The sequence below is a fragment of the Podarcis raffonei genome, chromosome 13 (assembly GCF_027172205.1).
Source record: "Podarcis raffonei isolate rPodRaf1 chromosome 13, rPodRaf1.pri, whole genome shotgun sequence".
In the NCBI taxonomy this organism is placed as follows: domain Eukaryota; kingdom Metazoa; phylum Chordata; class Lepidosauria; order Squamata; family Lacertidae; genus Podarcis; species Podarcis raffonei.
This window is the reverse complement of record NC_070614.1, coordinates 22,257,994-22,278,420: the sequence shown is the minus strand read 5'-3', so window position 1 is coordinate 22,278,420 and position 20,427 is coordinate 22,257,994. Positions and strand designations below refer to the sequence as shown.

The 20,427-nt window shown below is 43.0% G+C and overlaps 1 protein-coding gene and 1 non-coding gene across 8 annotated transcripts in view; both read right to left on the bottom strand.

Annotated features, from left to right (window-relative positions):
• The window catches only part of SKAP1 (src kinase associated phosphoprotein 1), a 333,813-nt gene that overhangs the window by 275,082 nt on the left and 38,304 nt on the right, over positions 1-20,427 (bottom strand). The window lies entirely within an intron of this gene.
• Positions 12,099-12,180, bottom strand: TRNAL-UAG (transfer RNA leucine (anticodon UAG)). Its single transcript has one exon. It is a non-coding gene; the product is annotated as a tRNA-Leu (tRNA).

The following is a 20,427-nucleotide window of genomic DNA, read 5'->3' as shown; positions in this document are numbered from 1 at the left end:
CTGGGATGTGTGGTATAGCCCAAAGATTCCCTCTAAGAATTATGCCTATTTACTGAAATTATTTGGATGGGTATTAGAGAAAGCATGTGTGTATGAGTCTATGCCTCAGGAGAGCTAAAAGACCTAGTCCCTGGGTGAACTCTGTCAGGCATAGCCAACATGGTGTCCTCCAGATGTTGCTGGATTACAACTCTCACCTTTCTTGACTTTTCGCTAGACTGGCTGAGGCCAACGGGAGGTAACAGTTCAACAACTGGAGGGCCTACCCCAGACCAAGCCTATAGATGAACTAGATAAAAGGTTTCCCAAATTTGGGCCTCCAGCTGTTTCTGGACTACAACTCTCATCATCCCTAACTAGCAGGACTAGTGGTCAGGGATGATGGGAACTGTAGTCCAAAGACAGCTGGAGACCCAAGTTTGGGAAACCCAGAACTAGATGAATAGAGGACTGAAGAGTAATGCCCCAAGATTACTCTAAAGTAATGGTTGATCCAGAACTGTACGTAGTATTTCAACGGTGTTCTCACCAACAATTAATTTTCTGCTACCGCAGAAAGGGTCCATTCATCTATGACCACCACCACCACCCCACACCTGCCAAACCTGATCTGCTGGATGATGGGATTCTAAAGGAGCAGAATTCTTAACAATCTTAAGAAAGTAGGGAGACCATAAAAGTATGCAGGGTTTGAGGACATAAAAGTCAGTAACAAATTTTTTTGCATCAAAGCTTTAAGGAGAACACTGTATGCTGCTATTTCTTGTGCAGGATGTAGATGTAATCCCTTCCAAATTGAAATGGAAGAGAAAATTTAGAAATGAACTTTTTGTTTTTGTTTCTCCATTATTCAATTTGTTTTCCCATAAAAGTTTATGGAGCAGCAACAATTAGATGAGTCCAAGTTAAAAAGAACAACCAATACAAGGGAACAACTTTATCAGATTCCAAGGAACTATTGTCTCAGAGTGGTGGGGGGATGTGGAGTGGGAGCCTCATTAGTGTTTAATGAAAATGCAGGGAATTAAACATCTAATAGCACAGAAGCACCCGTAATTAGCTTGTACCCCAAATCCCCAAAACTATCACTCTTTGGTGCAGGTTCAAAAATAAGACAGTCCCAGGGAAAAAGCAAGTAAGGCAAAACAGGCCAAAACATCTCACAGGAGGTCTAGCACCACAACACTTAATTCCACAGAAGCATATTAAGCCTTCCTGTACCTTGTCGCTGATTTTTACAGCGTGGGGGAGAGAGGAGCGAACCACAGTATCTATTAGTTGGCATGCTTTTTATAAGGCCACTGTGCCCCTGCTGTGCTACAACAACAGGCCCAAAGGTGCAATGCGTAATTAATGAAGAGAGAGTGCTTGATACATATTGATTCAAAGTGAGCTGCATCAGCCTGGGACTTCATCTCTGGTGACACAGAACCTAGAAGGCAGAAGCAGAAACTCCATGCCAAAACAGATTTAACAATTCTACTATGTAAGCGCGGGGCCCATTCAAAACTGGGGCAGGTGAGCTAATATTGCATACCACAATGACAGGACTCAGTCATGAGACATATGAAGTAATACAAAAGTGTATCTGAGCACGTAAGAAGTTCCATCCCTCATTACTGTCTGACCACAATGAGGCCTTATGTTTATAGGACTGGATACTATGGTTTCCAGGGCAAAAGGTGGTATGTTCAGGCAAGCTTGAACAGCAGCCACAACTCTCATTTTAGAAATGCAACTGCAATATTCTTCTACAATGTGGGCGGGGAGGGGGAGGCGAGACACCTGCAGCCCTCCATGCATTGGGTATAGGGCGGTATATAATTTCAATCAATCAGCTCCCATCAGCCCCAGCCAACATGGTCAGTGGTCAGAAACAATGGGAACTGGAGTCCAACAACATCTGAAGGGCCAGAGCTTCCCCATCCCTGTTCAACAGGAAGACACAGAGAGTTGATTCACATTGCATCTATCTATATTTGTGCTCAAATACACGTATGTTTTTAAACTGCCCAATCAGTGCATGGACTTAATGCAAGGGTGGATATTTGCAGATAAATAAATAAACCATTTTAGAGTTGATTAGGGCCCACCTGAGAATATTGCTTTCTAGACACAACTCAGTGAACAGATTATTACGCTATGTGCAATGTGGAGTAGGGCCCTGTAGTATCCTTGAAACTAGGAATGTTCTTCAATACTACAGGTCCAGACAATTTAGAGCCCCAGCTATGGAAAATTCCAGATAATTGTGCCCAGTGCTTTCTCTCTCTCTCTCTCTCTCTCTCTCTCTCTCTCTCTCTATATATATATATATATATATAAAGTTTATAAAACATTTTCCTACATGCTTTCCTACTCATATTGAAATACAGCCCCTCAGTGAGGCCAAACTTAGAATCACAAAATGTTTAGGGGTATGCATATCCCCGCGTACCCCCAGAATAAAGCACTGATTGCGCCCCTCAATATAAAAAATGATCCATTCTTGCTCCCTCACCTGAGCTTCTTTAAAGTCCTTATATAACATAACTATGAAATCTGCGCCATTTCCCCAAATGTAAGCAATTTTTTTAAAAAAGGTTAGCCTTGACAGCAGAAAGGGGAACTGTAGAAGAAAATAATTGAAAACTAACAGGAAAACAATATTGAGACACTACATATTTCATGCACACACAAAAAGCAAGGAATTTGGTATTGGATACAGAATTTAAGCTTTCGTTTGTAAAAATCCAAGGGTGTTATGATCATTTTACCAGCACAAATATTTCTACTTGCAACAGGGAATGATCTCCCTTCCCACTGCACACTATTCTGGGGGTCCTCCCAATCCCCACAACCAATCTGGGAGGCAGGGACACATAGGGGGAGGAGAAGGAGAAGCCCCATTGTGCAAGCAGGCAGGACTCACTACACTGTCTCTCACTACAGTAATTATTTAGTTGAATCTGGCTCCACATTCCCAGCACTCGTGAACACAGAGATAGACTTGAATGTATGCATGTTCATCGCTTGAACACTACAACATCAAATGAAGATGGCCTGAATGTGCTGACCAGCCATCACATCAGAGCAAGGGTTAACAGTGCAGTGCCTGTGAGGTCTTTGTGTGGCAGCCACAATGTCTCTGAGCCTCCCCATTAACTCACAGCCTCCTTGTACTGAGGGTGGTTACCACTTTCAGCTTTGAAAGCCACGCAGAGATGAAGGAGAAAGTTGAAACAGTGAGACTCTCAAAGCTCAAATTAATTCTACTCAGATCCCATAGAAAAGTGACACGTGTGTGCTCTTTCTCTCCTTCTTTATGTCTCTTTGTTTTGGGAGCTGATCAGGAGAGCAGAGAGAAAAGTGACCAGAGAGGGCAGTGCCCATAGCACTCATTCAAAAACCCAAATATGTCCCCAAGCTTAATAAGGTTGGTGACCCCTGAGACCCTACATATACATCACCTCAAGCACAAGTCTGCTTTAAGAACATGGCTCACATTATCAGGTGAGACACCAAGTGAAGAGATTAGTCCAGGGTGAACAAATTAAGTTCCCTGGGTGCAAACTCTGAGTTTTAATAGTGCAAGATAAAAACAAAATCCAGGATATAAAGTAGGCAACTGCGAAAATATCCCTGGGTACATGGATTCATTTCTGCATGTCCAGAATGCCAGCCAGCAGATGGCACTACGTGGCTTTAAACTTTGGGGAGCCCAGACAACAGCTGGGTGCACAGTCACCATCTGGCCTGGAAGCAACTCACTCCCATTTCCACAAAAGGGTTTTAAGTACCTTCCACACCACCAGTCCCCCCCCCCAAATATGTGGATTTCAAAGATGTACTGCAGTTCACAATCCCAGATACCTAAGACATGTGTTAGGCAGGTTCACATTGGAAGCTGCCTTGTACCAAGTCAGACCACTGGTCCATCAAGACCAATACTGTCTACACTGACTGGTAACAGCCTCCAGGGTTTCACAAAGGAGTATTTTCCAGCCCAGTCTGGAATTGCCAGGGATCGAGCCTGGTACAAAGTATGTTCTCTGCCACTGAACTAAGGCCATTGCGCATGTAACACATAGTTACGTACTTCCAATTGCTGCAGCTTATTATTGGGCAAATATCCAGAGGTGTGTGGAGAAATGCAAGTGTGAAACAAGCAGTACACACCTATTGCCCAAAGCCAGCAGCAATTTCCACTATAGCAGCAAGACATTTCCTGACTACAGGATCATCAGAATCACTGTCAGTTGCACCTGTGCACATTTCTGTTCACACTTCCATTTTTCCCTGTGAGACATGGGGGTAGCCGGGGGGGGGCAGATGACCCCTTAAATAAAGTAAATCAATAAAAATACTTAACTGAGGTTCTGCCTCCCACTGACATAAATCCTGGCTACACCCATGCTTTGAAGGGTGGGGAACCCATAGCCCTTGAAATGTTATTGGACGCCCTTGTAAAAAAATTTTAAAAAAAAAATAAAAAGGGGAGGAAATGGGGTAGGTGTCTGGGGAAAAATACTTTGGCAATCCCACCTACCACTGAACCCAATGTGTTTTGACTACACACAGTTTGGGCTTTAGGCTCGATTCTCAGAATGTAACCCCTGTGTGGGCTTGCTGTACATATTTTTATTCCCCCAGGCTTTATAGATGGTTCAACTTGACGGTTCTGGAATTTCAAAAATTTATGATCTACTTTTGCTGTTAGTATATTTTATTAATTAATGTTATTCTCTACTGCCTAACATTTACGCTAGTTTTATATTTTTTATTGTTTTGGAGTATATTTTAACATTTTTTGATGTAAGCCACCCAGAGAACCAGTATGGTCGATTATGGGATGATGGGTCCAACAACATCTGGAGGATGTCATACTGGCTACACCTCAAGGTATGTAAAAGCAAGAGAGAACCTCTGCGAACACTGCTATCTTCAAAGAGCAAGCTTTTTTTATTTAAAAAAATGTCCCAGGGCACAAGCCACTGGCAAGTTCTTCTCCACAAGCCTGACTAAAATAGACAGGAACTGCAGAAGAACAACACCCTGGCTCTTGCACAGTTCTCATTCATTCCAGTGAGGCGCATGCCCCTAATCTTCATGTGTGGCATAAAGAAAACTCTTTCCATTGATTTTTGGAATACCTGAAAGGACTCTATACTGAGAAATGCATTCTTGTCTAGAGGAAGATGGTTGAGGGAAAGGCAATTAAGAGATTCCCCACCCCCACCCTTGCATTTCCCTTCAGTGAACATCTTTATCTGGGTACCTGGAGCTTCATTAAGAGCCTTTTTAGGTTAGAAAAAAATCAATATTAACCGGGTTGAGTTTATGCTTTTATGATGGACTAGTTCCTGTCAGGAAGGAAGCAAAAGTCCCTTACTCTGCCTGAATATTTGAAAGCCTGTAGGAAGAAACCAAAAATCCCGCTTCTAACTAATGAACCCTCAAGTATCTCATTGGAAATAAAAGCTGATGATCCAGACTCCATCTGCCTTCATGCTCCATAGTGTCAGTATCTCCAGATTTTCAGAGACTAATTTAACAATAATGCACATTCCCAAAACAGATTTGCAGAAGTGTTATTGATACTGCAGCTTAACACTCCTTACTGCAGCCGTTCCCCTGAATTATTGGCTATCGAGAAGAAATGCAGCTGCACTTGTAAACCTTTTTCACACATAAAAATGATATCACGGCCTCCCATTTTGCAGGGCTGTAGTTAAAGGCTCTGTCAACATTGCCATTATAAATTACATCCCTTTTTGAACACATTTATGAACTAGAAAAACGCACACCGTTTCTCAGTGAGAATGGCTTGTAGGCCTCATCGGTTCCTAAATAACCATTTGAATGTGTGCTGTTAGGTAGCTTTCAGCACCAATAAGTGCAAATCTTGGAGCCAATTTGAATGTTATGGGGCAGCTCCAGCCAGGGCTTAGCCAGCACTTCCTAGGCCAAGAACCTGCTCTTCAATGCTTATCCCTAGAAACAAATGAAGTAGTAACAGTAAGAGTGCCTCTGAGCAAATGCAAAGTGCACTGGTGTACCCCTCCCCACAAAGGTAACCACCAGCAGCTTATAAGCATCTGGAATGAGAGTGAAAGGCTTCAGTAACAGAAAGCTCAGCTTCTAAGACAGGATTAAGGACATAGCTTCCCCCCTGCCGCCTGCCCCCCAAAACCCTCACAGTTCAGAGCTAATATTAGCATGTAAAAAAAAATGCTCAAATCTGCAAATATCTAATAAAAATGTTACTAATTACCTTCACAAAGCCACAGTGAACTTTTAAATAACAGGACCGTTTAACTCACAACACCATCTGGATGCAGGATTACAGCAGAGGTTTGGAACGTAAAGTATGCAACCCTCCAGATCAAGTACCTTTGGATAGGCCACCTCACAACACACATAATTTTTCCTGCTCCCAACTTTTAGTCCAGTCCTCAGATCCAATTCTTTGGGCTACACAAACCAAGAAAGTGGGATCCTCAAATGCACTTGTAGGGCCTGACTCAAAAGATTTTTCCTGAAGCGATGGTCAAGCTGATGTGTCTACAAAAACTACAGAGCTTGCTAGTGGAGTATCTGGGTTACTGGTCAGGGCACACCTCCACCAGGACCACTGCCGCTAGATTCAACAGTTTGGAAGGGCTTTACCAACGATGCCTAGAATAAACCTTAGGATGGCTTAGCCAAAATTAAAAAACACAAATTTCAAAACAAACCAACACAGGCTACCACTAAATTCCAGCACAACATTGATTGTAGTTTTGTCTGCAGAAAGCAACATAGGGCAGGATAGCTGACAACAAACATCAACTCAGACTGGGTTATCCAATGGTCCCTTTTGGCCTTAGATTCAGTGATACAGATAAAAATGGCGTCTCAGAGCTAATTTTGTTCATTAAGGTACTCCAGTTTGCTAATCAAACAAAGTGAAAAGCAAATTAACGGACTACTAAAATGCCACAGGGTTTAATAGCATTGTCGCTGTGATAATCCCTATGAAAGAGATGTGTGTGTGTGCAAAGCAGATGAAGCGATGTCTTTTTATTGGAAGACAGTTTCTCTCTAAAGAGGTCTCCAACAAAGGAGCACTATCATGTCGACTTGTTCTGCTGCATTGCATGTTTTAAAAAATTGTGGAAAAGAAACTGTTGTTGCCAGGCAAGTACTAGAAGAGAAGGGTCTGATACACTATTCCAGAAGTGCACACAGTGCCTGTAGCCACTGATTTTGAGACTTTTGTCCCAATAGCACTCCCCAGCTCCCCCTCTATTCAAAGCACTTTGCAGGACTGGGGTGAAAGCTGTTTAAAAGGGGCACCAACAAAACAAGTAAATGGTACACATGCTTATGGATAGCAATATTTCCATTGGCAGCCATAGCAACTGCTTCTAAAATATAGTTAAGCTGTGAGGAACATGATACAAAAGGAGGGCACATGAGCATGCGTAGCATATCCTGAGTATGAGTCTGGCAAGCTGGAGGGAGAAGTTGCTTAGTTCTCAGCCTTTCAGCCGGTGCTCTAGAAGAGCAAACTAGAGGAACCAAGAAAGAACTATCATACCTATTATCACCACACCTTCACAAGTGTCTTCTTTCTTTTCCCCCTTTGCAGAACCTCAAAGAAGAGTAGTCAATCTGAAACCCCTCTGCCAATGGAAGACCCAGACAGCTCACAGTGTTCACTTACACCCTCTCATGCTAGATTTGGTGGATGAGTGAATTGAACTGAAGCCAGTGGGGCCTAGTAAGAGAGCAGGGATAATGGGGTATGTGGCTCCTGCTAAAAGAAGCATCTCCCCAGTCCACAGATCTTTCCACACAGCTGTGCACAAAGCTCTCAAGGCCTGGATGGCACCACTGAAAAGGCCCTACTTTTAATGATACATGATAGAAAACCTAAAATTAGATTACGTGCTGCCTGCAGATTTCGGGATTTCAGGATTATTATTATTTATTGAATTTATATACCGCCCTATACCCAGAGGTCTCAGGGCAGTTCACAGAAAAGATCACAATATACAAAATCAAAACAATAACAATAACCCAATAACACTCCCCCAAAAGAGCCACATTTTAAAAGGGTATAGGAGGTCAGTCAGGTCAACCAGACTCCCAGCCTGATATTGCTGTGCTCCATGCCCCTTCCATTTATTTGCACTCCTGTGTAGTTCATGGTTAACTTGGAAGAGAGTTAATGTATCACAATGCTCACTTCATTGTCTTACTTAAGTAAAAAGAATTCTAACAGTGTGTGTTTTAACCAGCATAATGCTGTTTTACTATTAAAAACACACACAATTCATTTACCCAGTGTTAATATCCAGGTGACTTACATTCCTGCAAATTTTGCTTTTCTAATGGTAAGATTATGTTGTTTTAATTCTCTAATTTTCAGGGCTGAGGGGCCTCTGCAAGACCTTAGGATGGCCTGGTTGCCATGCTATTTTCTAGAATGCTGATCACGGTGCCTGGGAAGGAGAGGGGCAGCCCTGGTAAATATTCATGAGACAAAGGGGATCTCTACTGCTATTGGCAGGCAAACTGTCAAGTGGGGGACCCAACAATTCAGTTCTCTCTTGCTGAATACTGGTTTCCTTCCAAGTTGCAGTAGTCAAGTTTAGCCAGTAGGGAGGGCTGCAGTGTGCAACATTTTTTTTCTTGCCTGAAAAAGCAAGGCAAATCTTCTATCTTCTCAACAATAGGAGAATATTTAAAAAGAAGAGAATGAACATACACAAGCACAAATCAATTTTTTAACCCTATTGCTGTCCCCTGACAAGCTTCCTGACATTCATAGAGGAGGCAGATGGCAGTAACCAAAACGACATAGGCAAGCAAACAGTGGCCAAGCATATTTCAAAAAGCAAACCTAGCCTTGGAAAGAGGAAATTCCAGCCCAAAGGAAGGAGAGAGGGGGGGGGAGGGATCTACTATTGTTAAAGAACAGCAAGCATAGACTTTAAGGAAACCAGGAAAAGGGCAACTAAAGTGCTTGTAAATAATGTTTGTTGGGGGGGTGCAACTGAAGGGAAATGGATAAAATGGATTAAAAGTCTGCATAAAAATTCTACCCTCTTTCTGTTTGGTGGTCAAAATATAGACTGGATTGCTTTAAAAAAATAAATCTAAACTTAAAAGGCTACAATGAAGGAAATCAAGTCCTAGCCTAGACTGACTGTATCATGTGCCGAGAAGGCTATTATATGGGAATTTACATAGCATAAACAACAATACTTAAAAAGCACACACTGTCTTAACTCTGCAGGGATTAATCTATGACACCCCTTTGTATAGGCACCTAACTCTGTGGGTGAACCCTCCCTCTGGCTTGTGTAAATTAGCATTCTCACCAGCAACAAGATTCTTCTCACAGCACTTTGTGTGCACCTGTGTACTGTTACAATGCTATTTAATATGCACTGGACACTCATTTTAAATCCAGGACACATTTGCAAAGTAGGTTTGCATTTTCCATTCTTGCCTTCTGTCACTTGTCAGTGGACGTGCTCCTTCCACAACACGTGTTTTCCCTACATAAGCCCTTGTTGCTGCAATGCTGCCTTACTTTTGCCTGACAAATTAAGACTCTGGTTTGTGGAAACTCATGCTACAACTTGTTAGTCTTTTAAGCAGCGAGGGGTAACCCGTGGCCCTCCAGATGCCACCTGATTACACTTCCACAATCCCTAACCATGTTGGGTAGGTCTGATGGGTGTTGAAGTCCAACATCTGGAGGGCCACTGGTTCCCCTATCCCAAATTTAAAAGGTACCACAGGGATGTGTTGTTTTTGTTGTAAAAGACCAGCATAGCTGGTGGGGAGCAGCCTTTGCAAAATAGCTGCAGGTGTGTATTGGGCAATCTTTGAAATGAGGCAGGTGTAGTGTCACTTTATTCATAGGGGGACATAATCATCAAGCAAATCCTGTGAGGTGATGAACTGGTAATGTTATTTGGGGCAATTTGTGAAAAGGTATGAACATTTAAGCAGTGCAGGTTACAGAGTCTTGGAGGGAGGGGCAAGAGCAAGATGCTCATAGTGCGGCCCATGCCAAGAACATCCATCTCCTCCTCCTTGCTACTGTCCATTTGTTTATCTCTGGGTCTAATTCGCATCATGTTCCAGAGAGAGAAAGTATGCAAAGACTATTACTGCCCTTTCTCTCTTCTTTTCCTACTTGTCCACTCAAAGAAGATGATGAACAGCAACAGAAAGTAACGGTGGCAGCAGGACCAGAAGGCGCCACAGACTGGCAACAGGGCCCCTAGTGGGGCACAGGCCTCAAAAGGTGCCCGATGCTCACACACAGACACACACACACACACACACACACACACACACACACCAGCCTTGCATTGAATATTCGTTATTTTTTGAAGCTACAAATAGGGCAAGTTGGTTGAAATTTCTTTTTTTAAAAAAAGCAAATTCTGTATTACTGCAAGAAAATGGTGGTCAGGCAAGAGGTAAACTCAACTGATCAGAACTAAGACAGGAGTCACCACTTATTTACTACTGCTCCAAATTATTTCACAATTTGGATGTTGTGATTTTATTAGACTGGTGTGGCTCTAATGGACAGGAAAGTCTCTCTCAGCCATGTTCTGAGGAAGCTGGCACACTTTCTGCAATCCTTGTTGGAAGTCCAGCAGAGCAAAACCGTAACAGCAAAATCATGGGGGTGTAACCCCCATCAAGGAAGATGCCTGTTTATGTATTCCTGGCTCCCTGTGTGCTAAACTGTAGCTCTCAAATGAAGGCGCTTTTATTAGAAACTATAGCCACAGTTCTTCCTCACTTATCAACATTCAGATTATTTCCTCCTGTTAGGAAGCAAGCTGGCATAGCCTGCATTTTACCAGAAGTACATGAAAGTTTCTAGCCCTCATGGTGAAAAAGGAAACTTTTAATAGAATTTGGGTAGTGTCTGCTTAAAGCTCAGCACCAGCCTGATGGCTTTAGAAATCCCTAGACACTCTCATTGTGCTAATCCATGGCTCAGGTGACATTACATGGAGACAATATATCATGTACACAATTCCCAGAGGTGCCATTTCTTTACCTCTCTGTGGTTCATCATGAGCATAAAATAACGGTGGGGACATGTGCTCATTTAAGTATCCCTTGAGATTTCTTCAAACAGAAAGCAGTTGTACCACCCCCATTCTTTGCTGCAGATGCTTGGCTCCCAGAGATTCACAAAGAGGATGTGCCTCAGTTCAGAAGGCTCTCACATCCCAAAGGTTCCTTAAAGCTCAGTCCTACAATTCATTTCATTAAATGACCAGAGCCATAAAACTCAGAAGCCTTAATTTTTTTACTTCTTCCCTAACTCCCCATTCTACTACACATTTAGCATCTTTACTCTGATCCCAGGTAATTCCATGTTCTTTGTGAAGCTGACCAATATCCTCAACCTCCTCTTGAGAAAGAGGGGAGGGGACCCAAGGAATCAGGAGAGGCAAACTAGCTAAAAGCTGAAAATGCATTTTAAACAATTGAAACTGAGGGTTTTATTAACACTCGGACCTAGAACCATAAATTAATGTCATGGTTCAACTTTGTACGATTTAAGAACAAGCCTCAGTTACAACTCACAATTAGCAAGAAGAAATCTTAAATTGAGGCCTGGTTCTGATGGCACATTATGCTAAACCTTGGCTTAGTTCAGTGCAGTTAACAGGGCAGGGAGAAGCAAAATAGCAATAAGCTCCTCTCCAGGATCAGATAAAGGTAAAGGTAAAGGGACCCCTGACCATTAGGTCCAGTCGTGGCCGACTCTGGGGTTGCGGCGCTCATCTCGCTTTATTGGCCGAGGGAGCCGGCGTACAGCTTCCGGGTCATGTGGCCAGCATGACTAAGCCGCTTCTGGCGAACCAGAGCAGCGCACGGAAACGCCGTTTACCTTCCCGCCGGAGCGGTACCTATTTATCTACTTGCACTTTGACGTGCTTTTGAACTGCTAGGTTGGCAGGAGCAGGGACTGAGCAACGGGAGCTCACCCCGTGGCAGGGATTCGAACCACCAACCTTCTGATCGGCAAGTCCTAGGCTCTGTGGTTTAACCCACCGCGCCACCCGCATCCCGAAAAGGACACTTGGCAGCGGTGGGATTCGAACCCACGCCTCCGGAGAGACTGGAGCCTAAATCCAGCGCCTTAGACCGCTCGGCCACACTACCTTAGATCCAGGATCAGATACACTCTCACTAAGTAAAAAAAAAAATAGTTTGTTGTATATATCAGGCCAATGACAACCAGGAACGGTCATTCATGTATTTGTGTATTTAGGTTGCTTTTACTCATTCTTTCATTCAATATACTTTTATTAACTGCTGCTCAACTAATAGCACTGAAGAAATTAATCAATAAAAAGTAACAGTAAATAAATCATCAGCCTCTCCTTCTATCCCTGTTACCTCAATCTAGTAGAGATTATAATCTCTTTGGGCAGACACCACCAAACTTTAGTGAAATATGCCCAGTAGCTTGCAGACAAACAGAGGCAGCCTTATGCCTTCTTCACCTTCATGCCTTATGAGCACCGGTCAAAAACATTTAGCTGACTGCAAAATAGGAACAGAATGCATGATGGAAATTGCATGATTCAGCAGAAAATATATTGTGGTCTTAATGAAGGTCAGTAGTAAATAAAAAACAACCAAGGTTTAAATAAGAGTTAGAACTCATCTAGAGCAGTGTTTCTCAACTAGGGGCCATATGGCCCCCTAGGGGCTCCCAGGGTATTCCTAGGGGATCCACAGGTGAAAATAACGTAAATGGGGGGCCACAGCACGAGACTAGGGGTCCACAGAGGGAAGTGAGAAATGAAGGAAACAGAGAAGTGACTAAGAAAAAAGAAAATAGAGAAGTAGAGTGAACAGAGAAGTAACACTACGCTCCAGTGGATGGATTGTCACACGTCACTTCCACTTCCTTCTCCCTCCTACTTCTACACTCCACTGCTGTGCGCACCAAGCTGTCCACGTCTCATTTGTCACAGGCAACGTATGTGGCTGCAGCAGTGTTAGTGTGTGGGGTGCTGTTCTATTTACAAACAAAACATTTAAATAGCTACCTTTCTACTGGTAGCACAGGGTGGGGGCACAGGAAGGAAACAAGGTTGGAAGAGGGCCACAGTCAGAAAAAGGTTGAGAAACTCTAATCTAGACTATGGTGTTAAATTCAGGGTACAGCCCTTTAAGAGCCTGCTCTATTTCCTTTTCACAGAAGTTATTAAACTGCACGTTTTTACACTCACCTGTTAACAGGCTAGCACTGTGTATTTGCATGTTGGCCATACTTCATGGCTAGTGTAGAAATGTAGGCTACTAGCCTCTTTGCAGGTAAGAAACGTTCCTCCCTTTGCAGCTTGCATAGAAAGCAAGTGAGCTGGTGGAAGACAACTAGAGCAATCTGACCCTCCTTACTCACCTGCATGGATTTTGTTCAACACAGAGATGATGTGGGATTTAAGAAGTGGCTGCTGGTCCAGGCCAATGGCCAGCATCCTGTTCTCACAATGGCCAACCAGATGTCTATGAGAAGTCCACAAGCAGGAACAGAATGAAACAGCACTTTCCCCTCCTAAGGTTTCCAGCAACTGGTAAAACACTGCCCAGGAAATTCCTTGTTTCGCTGAGCAAGGTTAGTAAGTATTTGGTCCTCCCTTTGCTCAACAAAGGTGTTTAGCAGAATGAATCCCAGACATTTCCCCAAGGACTTCTCTGTCTCACTTTCTCTCTGCCTTACTGGAAACTCTGCTCCTCTTCTCATCTCAGGCTACTGTGCTAACCACATCAGCAGAGCTTTCTTAATGGCGTCAGGGTAGATTGCTGTGTCTAAGCACTTGGCCCCAAAGAAGAAGCTTTTCCAGCTCAACAATATCCTTTATGAAGTGTGGTGACCATAACTGTATACAGTATTCCAGGCGCAGTCAGGAAAGCGGAACAAAGGGGAAATATAAGCCCTAGGACAGGGGGAAAGTTGAAGGAACTCAGTACATTTAGTCTGAAGCATAGAAGAGTGAGTAGGGACATCTTAAGGTAAAGGTAAAGGGACCCCTGACCATTAGGTCCCGTCATGACCGACTCTGGGGTTGCGGCGCTCATCTCGCTTTATTGGCCGAGGGAGCCGGTGTACAGCTTCCGGGTCATGTGGCCAGCATGACTAAGCCGCTTCTGGCGAACCAGGGCAGTTCACAAAAACGCCGTTTACCTTCCCGCCAGAGCGGTACCTATTTATCTACTTGCACTTTGACATGCTTTCGAACTGCTAGGTTAGCAGGAGCAGGGACCGAGCAACAGGAGCTCACCCCGTCGCAGGGATTCGAACCGCCAACCTTCTGATCGGCAAGTCCTAGGCTCTGTGGTTTAACCCACAGCGCTACCCGCGTCCCCAGAGACATCTTAGCACCCTTAAAAAACCCAAGGGGTTGTCACATAGATAAGGGAAAAGACTTCTTTTCTGGTCCTTCAGAGGGTAGGACTAGATATAATAGGATTAATATACTGGAAGGCATATTTCAGTTTGAGCATTAGGCAAAAATCATTGACACTAAAAGCAATTCAGCATTGGAACCAGTTACCTAACATGGGTTCCCTCAAGCAGTGTCTGGAAAACCATCTGTAGGGGATGCTTTAGCTCTGGTTTTACTGCATCGAGCAGGGAGTTGGAGTAGATGGCCTACAAGACTCCTTTCAACCCTATGACTGAGTTGCTGGGGTTCAAGCTTTTGTTCCCTAAAATCACATTCTTGTTCCAGGAAGCCCTATTCATTAAACCCAGGTATAGAAGGCAAGCTGCAGTTATTTCCTGGGAGAAAAAGCACTTTGCGCTTGCTCAGAAGCATGCATCTTCATTCTTTCTATTCTAAAAGCAAATTTGAGTCTGAATCCTGGCTGGAATTAAGCCCCTCTATAACATCACCATTAATTCTAAAGAGAAAGAGAGAGATCCAAGTTCTGTTACCTGCACTTCAACAGCAAGAGGAACCCCAAGCACTCAGCAGAATATATATTTTAACAACGAGGCATAAATATTGACAATCTGGTGCTTTACCCCTGGCAGCTTAAGTCACATCATAAATCCAAGGCAGGCCAGAGTTTCTGATTTTTGCTTACAACTTATGCAAGAACCCCTCAGCACATCAAGAGAGCAAGGACATTTGAGTAAACAGAACTTAGCCAAAAAATCTAGGCACACTCCATTAATTCAAGAACACTCCTCTTTGGCTTCAAAGAGGACTAATTCACTTCTAACAGCAAAATCTTGCATTCTTGGTTGCTGCTTTAACGATTTGCCACTTATCCTTGTCATAACTACATGGACAAGAATACCAAGAGCAAAACAGTTATAGTAGAAGTAAAGTATTTGGGTGTGTATATATAGAAAAGCCAGCAGATACAGCACCTTCACCTCTATAGCAATTCAATTCAGTAGGTGTAGGGCTTGATTAAAAAAAAGATTCCTAGCTTTAAAATCCAGCACAGGAAACCTTATCCTTCTGCCCCACATCCAAATCTCTTCAAGTTCTGTATAAAGAAGGGGCAAACAGACTTCGGAGTTATGGGATCTACAAACTGAGTAGGTCAGGTACAAAAGAATGGTGGGGAACACAGGGGACAGATATGCACAAAAATTAATAGGAGGCTGCCTCAGCCCAGTAATTTATGTTCAGCACCAAAACTGAGCTCCTAGTTATTCTACAAGAAAATTCACTTCACATCTCCCACCCAATTAAATAAGATGCAAGGGGGATAGAATCTCTAGTTGTTGCTCCTGTTAGACATTTAAGACTCGAAAACCCTTGTTGATCTACTGCAAAGCATCCAGAGATCCAATGCCCAAAGTGGGAGGAAAAATGAAGAGGGGATTGTTAGGCCAATAATATCCACCTGAAAAGTGGGGTGGCACTTTGAGCACTAAGTAGATCCCAATCTACCTTCTGTCACTAGTTGCACTAAAGCACAAGCGTAAGTTACCACTGTGTGGCTGTAGCATGACTTAAAAGGGCAGCTCCACACTTAGTGCAGTACATTTCCCTGCTTTCTGGTCCGGAAACCAATTCTCTCTCTTTCTCCTTATACACACACTTGTACATAGTCAAGGAATGGAAATATCAGTCAAAATTTAAGAACAAGTTGGATGTTGCTCTGTATGATTGAGCTGCTAGGGGAAGCAATTCTCCACCTCCCCCAAGTAACTTCAATTATGGCGGCAAGACTGTTGTATTAAGTGTGCATCAGACATTATGGACTCCTGTCAGATGACAACCAACATCCCTACTAGGAATGTCAAACACCCTTATTCTTCCTCCCTGCACCATTGTAACAGAGTGTGAACTGAGAAGTCCCTACTACAAGCCTCACTTATGCCACAAACACATCTTACCTAGGCATCTTTACAGTGCAATCCTATACATATCTCCTCAGAAGAAAGCCTCATTGAGTTCAACAGCACTTACTCCTCAGAAAGTTTGTACTGTACTATAGGATTGTAGCCTAAAAGAAAGCTATCTTTCTCCCAGCCTCAGCTCTCTATTTTAATATGTATATTATCATGACAATGACCATTGAGATAACATATGTGAAGCACTCTGAATACATGAAGTATGCTATATAAGAACAGCAAGAAGTGTTATTTTATACTGTATGCCCTATTTCTTAATTGATCCCCCTTCTTTTTTCTTCTTAATAATAATAATAAATTTTTATTTATATCCCACCCTCCCCAGCCGAAGCAGGGCTCAGAGCAGCTAACAACAGTAAAAGTAACACAGTTTACATAAAATCACAATCAATTAATTGAAATACATTCTAAAATCAATTCAGAATCAAATTAATGGCAACCATTGGGCTAGAGTTCTATGAGGATTACCAAAGGACAGGGTCAGACTGTGCCTTGGCCAAAGGCCTGGTGGAACACATGTCTTGCAGACCTCCTCCTCCTCCTCCTCCTCCTCCTCCTCCTCCTCCTCCTCCTCCTTCTTCTTCTTCTTCTTCTTCTTCTTCTTGGAAAGCTAGTAGGGAAAATGATTCTGGACAACTGCTAACCACAGATTTCCAGAAGCACAAGTTAAAGCTCGAAGGAAGTACTGTTGAGATGGAGACTATCAACAAGAAAGGAAATGTGGAAAGCAGAAGCCTATGGGGCACAATATTCTTGGAATATACATTACACACAGCTATCTCTATCTATACACAGAATTCTTTTTTTCTCCATTTGGATCCAGGCTAAGTTGTCCAACCTTAGGTCTCATTGAAGCTGATGGAATCAAGTTAGTTGTGACTAACTTTTCATATACATTTCAATAGGGCCTAAGCACACTTAACATTATCGAGAACCATCCTATTACATACATAAACACACATCTTAGCCTTGAAAATAGAAAGCAAGCTTAGGAGCTATTCTAACGGCTGTGGTTTGCATTCCCTATTAGATCAGACCTGTCAAAGCAGGCAGCTCAACAATAAATTCAGCATATTAAAATAGATATGTCAAATACAATCCAAATGCATTACACACAAAAATAAGCTGATGTGAAGAGCCCTAATACAGACCTATGACTGCTTAACAAATGAACACAAATAGTGAAAGTTTATTTTTTAAAAAAATATAGATGTAAACATTTCTTGGAGGAAGAAAAATCTAATTTTTATGCCTTTTATGTGTTCCAATCAGGTTTTTTTTTTAATTCCGAACACAGCTGTCTGCTTTACCGTCTCTCCAATGACGCCAGATGCCCGGTTCATCAAGGAAATGCAGGAAAACAATGATTTGAAAGCAATTAGAAGCACCGAGACTCATATTAAAATGTGATAACACCATCCTAGTGGGAATTCTAGGCACCACTGCATTTCTGACATTTCTGTGTTGCCAGCAACGAGCATGTGTTGGAAGTAGAGTTCTGCCCCCCTCCACTCCATGACAGTAAATGGAGGGGGGTGAGTGGCTATCATGCTGGAATTTTATTTCTTAAGACAATGAAAGGAATTAAGCTAATATGGATTATTTTGCTGACTGTTCTATCTTCTCTATACACCCCTTCTCTACCTTAGTGGGGGTTTTTAAAGCACTGCTGTTCAGATAATTACTATCAACATGTGCAAATGTGTACAAAAATCCATTCTGCATGGTCAGGGGGACCACCACCACATCCATCATGACCCAACCCATGTCACAGGACATACCCTGAATCTGGTCTTTGCAAGAGAGTTAGGCAGGGATCTGTTGGTATTAGGGTTTGTGGTGAACCCATTGTCATAGATGGATCGGTTTTTGGCAAGATTTGGATTTGTGGCATCAGGGGTGCAGGACCCATTAAGGTGTTTAGAGACTTTATAAAATCAAAGAAATTATTCAAGGCTCTGACATGATCAGAGCTCCTGTTGAGACCCTGGTCTCACTATGGAACGGAGAGAGACAGGAAGGGAAGGGACCTCCATACAAATATTCCCAGGTGCCCTCTTCAAAGTTGTGGAGCCTTGAAATTTCCTTATTATTCCAGGGAGCTACAGGTGATAAAGCAAGAAGGATGATGGCTGAATCACAAGTGGTGTACCATCCTGAGACATATCTCACCGAACACAGCTACAAGCACATTGTTGGGCCTACCATGTGACCATGATGGTGGTGAAGAGGACCTGCTTCTCTGCCACCAGTACATCCTCTTGTACCTATCCAGCAGAGCTTTTCCATTTGGCAAAGGGTTTCTACCCAGATGGAGGAGATGATGGTACCATCAGAGGCCTGCTGTGGCAGATTAGTGAAGCACTTTGAGGATAAAATCACTTGGATCTGTCCAAAATTAGCACTAGTCCTATGTAAGTGTCCAGCACACCATCTGCTCATTTTTTACTGGATCAGTTTCAATTAGTATGACTTGAACATGTGAGAAAGCTATTGGAAGGAATTCAGTCTACCACATGCCTTCTCGACCCTTGCCCTTATCTGCTAATAAAAGCTTCCAAAGGGGGTTGAGTGGGTGGGTCCAGGGAGTGATAAATGCCTCACTGCAGGAGGATTAATGCTGCTACAATAAATGCTGGTGACCAGTGGTATCAGCAGTGGTATACCACTTTCTTAAGAGGACCAGCCTGGACCAGAAAGTGTTAGACAACCTTTGCCCAATCGCCAATATCCCCTTTTTTGCAAAGAAATCAAGAAGGCAGTGATGATGCAACTTCAGGCATACTTGGAGGAAGGAGATTGTCTAGACCCATTCCAATCCAATTAAGACTGGGTTTTGGCAGGAAAAACTACCTTAGTTGTCTTGATTTGATCTTTGTCAGGTGTGGGATGTCGGAGTGCTGATGCTTTGACTTCTAAGTGGCTTTTGATGCCACTGACCATGGCATCCTCCTGGAATGCCTACATGGATTGCGGGCTGCAAACAGACATCTTGCAGTGTTTTTGTTCCTATGTATGGGGTGATTTCAGAGAGGAGCAATAGAAGACGTCTCCATGGGAATTCACCAGAAGGGTTCTGCAGGGTTTATCCTGTCTCCCATTCTATTTAACATCTATTTGAAGCTGTTGGGAGCTGCCATCACTGGATTTGGAGCAAAGTGTTATTAATATGTTGGTCACACCCAATATCTCTCTGTACCATCTGAATCAGGAGAGGCAGCACCGATACTGACCCAGTCTGAAGGTGGTGATAGGCTGGATGTGGGCCAATAAATTGAAACCAATTCCAGACAAGATGGAGGCGCTATGGGCAGGGACAGTTTCCATGTCTGGAATTTTGTGGGGTGTCCTGTTCTAGGCAGAGTTGCAGTCCCACTGAAAGAACAGCTTTGTTGCTTGGGCTCCAGAAACCATATTTGCCACTTGAAATCAGGCGGCTTCAGTGCTAAGAGTACCTATTCCCAGTTCTAACTGGTTCACTAGCTACAGTCTTTTTTACATCTCAGAGCTTAAGACAGCTGTCTTGCTTATTGGTCTTCTGGTCAGATCAGAGAAGCCCTGATCATTAGGGGAGGAATAAAACCAACCCAATACCCTTACAGTCATCCTTTGTCTTACTCAAGACAAACAAACAAACAAACAAACATACAAACAAACCTCAAGCATTACTCCTCATATATTTCCCATGTGGAAGTATGCACATCTGTAAAAGGGTGTATGTATCTTTGCACCATCTCTATATTTCTTTTTGTCATGGCAAAACTGTTGCTCTTTGGGCTACAGACATCTACGTTGCACAAAAATAGCCCTCCTCATGAAAAACTGAAAACATCATTGGCCCATCAAAGCACTCTGTCCAGGCTCTAGTCTACATAATGTGGTTAGCACCCTCTCTTTGGAGGCTAGTGAATAATCCAGTAGCAGTTACCCAGATCAACTTACACAGCTGGTGGACCCTGTTACTATGTGACCACAATATCCTTTCCTTCTACAGATTCCTCAGGCAAAGAATTATGCTG